At 32.1% G+C, this 5,000-nt stretch overlaps 2 protein-coding genes across 4 annotated transcripts in view; one reads left to right on the forward strand and one right to left on the reverse strand.

The window, feature by feature from the left end:
- LOC106879571 (glutamyl-tRNA(Gln) amidotransferase subunit A, mitochondrial) overlaps positions 1 to 5,000 on the forward strand; it is a 329,428-nt gene that overhangs the window by 66,575 nt on the left and 257,853 nt on the right. The window lies entirely within an intron of this gene.
- LOC106879553 (metabotropic glutamate receptor 5) overlaps positions 1 to 5,000 on the reverse strand; it is a 152,490-nt gene that overhangs the window by 15,746 nt on the left and 131,744 nt on the right. The window lies entirely within an intron of this gene.

Consider the following 5,000-nt stretch of genomic DNA (forward strand, 5'->3'; position numbering starts at 1 on the left):
GGTGCCGGAAGCGCTGCCGTGTTGCGGCTGCCTATGCTCTATGTGCGTTCGCTGCTCTTTGTATCTGTGTATATATCGAAATGGCAACTGTGTGCATACGTGTGTATTTATTAGTTGGTCTTTGTATGTATGACTATCTAAATGGCTAGTCTGTATGTGTGAGTGTATGTGTGTGCATGTATATATTTTCTACTATTCACACTATGTATAGATATTCGTTGGCCATTGTGTGTATTTGTATATGTATGTATCTAAATGGCTACTACATGTGTGTATGTATGCATGTGTATTTGCTGCTGTTTACACTATGTTTGTTTGTTTGTTGGCCTTGTATTTATGTATGTTCATGTATCTAAACAGTTATTATGTATGTGTGTGTGTGTGTGTGTGTGTGTGTGTGTGTGTGGTTGTGTGTGTCTCTGAACCATTGTTGTCTGTTTCTGTATGTCTCTGTCTTTCACTGAGACATTTAAACATTGCCAATATATACACACGTGTTTACGTATGTGTTTGTATAAGCACAACAGCTTTCTTTCAAACATATTATATTAAAACACGACTATGTTCCTGTTTAATCTTGTATTTTATTTTATGATTTCGTATTTCTATATAAACCCTGGCAGTGTTTTAGAACAAAAAGTCCTTAGACTTATTTTTATCGTCATATCCAGACTAACTCAGTATCCTCATCTGGATAAAAAAGAAGCTGGTGTTCGCCTCTGTTCTGCATCTTTTTTGCAGACGGTGGTTTTTATTTACTCAGACTTTGTCAAGCCAGAATTTCTCCGTTAGACATCCGCGTCATCGGGCACGTATTTTGGCCGTCGAAGTGCCCCAGCATCAATCACGTGCGTAACCTGTTCGTGATGCGTGTATGCTATCTACGTTTATCATAACACCGTGTTATGATCTGAATATTGCTTTCATATTTAATCGTCTATTTTGTGGGTAATCGTAAATAGAATTGATGTATTATCTGTCACTATTTTGCTCTTTAGCTTTGTTTCGTAGTGGGTGGTCTTTGTTTCATAGTATGCTGCAACTGCGCCTTGTAAATGCATCATGTTGTGCTCGTACGGATAATGTAACAGAATCGTATAGTTTTCAGCAATCGCATTTAGTCCCGTATATAAATAGCATTGGAATGGCCATTTGGAATTTGATTCCGGGTTTACACGTTTGTGATGTACTAGTAATAAGCAGGTTTTGGAATTTAATATCTTATAATATATTATTGGCCTCATAATTTAACACAAGGGCAGCAACTTCGGGTGAGGAGGTGATCCGATTAAATCGACCCCCCCCCCCCCAGTACTAAACTGGTACTAATTTTATCAACTCCGAAAGGATGAAAGTAAAAAAAAAAAAGAAGGTCAACCTCAGCGGAATTTGCTCTCAGAACGTATGGACGGATGAACTAACGCTGACCCTGCCAACTAACGACTCTGCCAACGCGCCGCCTTTTTGTAATATCTCCTTTGTATCGGCTTTTGTTTTGATGTGAAGCATTTTGTTCTTCATTTTATGAAGTTTTTGATTTTGGGTTCTTCTGCACCGTGCATTTGGTTCCTGTCACACACTTTGCGTGAACTTGATGCATTTCTGGTCGGAGTAGTGCTTTATGCACTTGTTGCATTTCTGTCTATATCTGTCGCGGCTTCGTCTACATTTCTATTTGAATATTCTTTGCGGTTGTTTTATTCTGTGAATTTCTTTGCCTGGTGATTTGACATTTGTGTGTGTGTGTGTGTGTTTGTGCGTGCGTGTATGTGTATGCATGTGTATGTGTGTGTGTCCGTCTGATTCAGGGATTTTATCGCTAATTTGAGCTTCTTTAAATAATCTAATAAAATGTTCTTGTTTTGAGAACTTTCAATCTTGTGTATTATTCGAACTCATGTGTGTGTGTGTATTCGTGCGTGCGCGTGCGTGTGTTCGTGTGTGTGTATACATATATATATATATATATATATATATATATATATATATATATATATATATATATATATATATATACATAGACATTATATATATTTATAAATAGTTTTGTAACTCCAGTCATAAGCACGTTATATATAGTAAGTAAAAGTATCATGGATTCCATTATTCTTATAATTAAACAAACAGCCAACTCACTATTATTGGATAACAATACTTCAGTAATTAATTGCTTCAACAGCATTAGTAACAAGCGTCTCTCTATATTTATACAACTTGACATCATCGGCTTTTATCCTTCGATAACTAAATCTTTGCTCCAAAAAGCATTAATTTTCGCCAAGAATTATATTTCTCTCAGTGATTCTGAGATTAAAGTAATCAGGAATGCAAGATCATTGCTTTCTTTCGCTAATGATCGATAGGTTTAGAAGAATGGTCTTAATTCTTTCAATGTAGCATTTCTAGCCTATATTCTGCGGTAATTTGTTCTTATATTTTACTGTTTTTATATTTTACATTTATTAAATAATAACAATCATAGTTTACAACGTGGTTTTTATCGAGATGATGGGCTCGCTATTAAACGTAATATAAATATCTATCAACCAGCCAGTTTTAGAAATAAAATGTCTTTGGTTTATTTAAAGTCTTACACCTAATGATTATTATTGATAAAAATTTAGAATTACTTAGCTTTCTTAGATATGGTTTTAGGTATAGAAATAAATCAATAACTACCAATTTATAGCTACACGAAAAATTCCATTCAAGAATTTAGCTTCAAACTATTCACTGGTATTATAATAATTTAGTGGAAAATGTCAGTATAGATTTATGCAATATTTCATCTGATATATGTACCTTAAACAAAACATGTCTGTTATAATGAAGGGTTGGAACAATGGTTTGATGTTATAAATTAATTGCATTGATAATGATAATAATAATAATAATAATAATAATAATAATTATTATTATTATTATTATTATTATTATTATTACTATTATTATTATAGTTTCAAATTTTAGCACAAGGCCGGTAATTTTGGGGGTTGCTGGAGGCTAAGACGATTACTTCGACCCCGAGAGGATAAAAGGCGATGTGGAATTTGGGAAATTTAAACTCTGAACCTATAAACGGATGAAATGCCGTTAACCATTTTGGCCGGCGAGCTGCTAATGACCCTACCAGCTTGTCACCTTAGAAACAGTACATATTAACAGTAAAACTCCTAAATATTTATCTAAACGCCATTTTTTTCCGTCGTGTAATTATTAAAACCAGTAAATTGTTCCTTAAATAATTTATCGTTTGAAATGAAAACGTCATTGCCAGTAAGTGTTTACATTTGGTTTCTTGTGATATCGGTTGAGTGGGAAACCTTTTAACTTGAGATTCAAACAGCGCTGACGTACTTTCAGAAATCCTCAAATATATTCTGATATAAGTTTATCGAAATATATCTATTCATTACGAAATAACAACATCTGATGATGTACAATTATTTAAAAGATATTAAAACATACAAAGTTTATGTTCAGACTAACGGTGGATAAAAATCATTGTATTTTCGAGAAAGAGAGCATATTGTTTCATAACAATTCTAACATAAAACAGCTGAACAAAGTCAATATGTTTTTGTCTCCAAAAGAAGAAATTTTATTAAAATATTATTAAAATGCACGCTGGACAACCTCGTATTACACTAATATACGCTGAAAACAAATAAATTTCTTTTCTTAACATCATCTGGAGGTGTATAACCCGATATACCCCGACCCTTTTTTCTCTTTGTTTCCTTGGTGAGGTAGTTATGGGTCTTATTACTCGATAATTTCGCCGTTCATACTTTTAATTTGTTTTTTTCCTTTCTTTCCTTCCTGTAAAATTACGTTCTTACCTTTATTGCTTTTCACGCTATGAAACGGAATTCTTTTATTGAAATATTTCGAAATCTTTACAACATCGAATTACCTTCTGAAATTCTGTGACATGCTACAAGTTATTGTTAAGGTTGTCACAGATTTAGTGATTGTTATTTCTTATATGAATATAAAATCAAAGGTTACATCGCATTTTGTTGCCCGAGAAACGATGAAAGGTAAAACTTCGAGTCACATTCAAGTGAGGTTTCATCTGAAGATACATAAATCCCAAATACATATAGGGGTAAAGGTAGACGGTTAATAGAGGCCTTTCGGTCACAAATAACAATGGGATGGCACCTAGAAAGCTCTCCCCTCCGAGGCACAAGTCCGGACAAGGTGGACTATGGAAGAACAGCAGTCGGCCATGCACACCAGCCTCCCCTCTCCATGCCACTGATGTTATCCAAGGGAAAGGCAAAGGGGCCGATACAGTTGGGCACCAGTGACGTCACAACTCATTTCTACAGCTGAGTGAACTGGAGCAACGTGAAATGAAGTGTCTTGCTCAAGAACAAAACACGGTATGTATCTATAAATAATAATAATAATAATAATAATAATAATAATATATATATATATATATATATATATATATATATATATATATACATACATATATATAGACATATATATATACATATATAGACATATATATATACATATATAAAAATATATATACTGACATATATATATACGTATATATGTATATATATATACATATATACACATATATATAAATATATATATACATATATACACATATATATACATATATACACATATATATAAATATATATATATACATATATACACATATATATAAATATATATATACATATATACACATATATATAAATATATATATACATATATATATATAAATATATAGACATGTGTATATATATATATATATATATATATATATATATATATATATATATATATATATATATATATATATATATATATATATATATATATATATTTACAGACCGACAGATGGATAGATAGATAGATAGATAGATAGATAGATAGATAGATAGAAAGAGGGACAGACAGACAGGCAGACAGACAGACAGATAGATAGACATAAGTTGAAACATACAGAATGGAATCAATCAAATTCGTTT

Source organism: Octopus bimaculoides, chromosome 21, assembly GCF_046866305.1.
Source record: "Octopus bimaculoides isolate indiv1 chromosome 21, ASM4686630v1, whole genome shotgun sequence".
Lineage (NCBI taxonomy): Eukaryota > Metazoa > Mollusca > Cephalopoda > Octopoda > Octopodidae > Octopus > Octopus bimaculoides.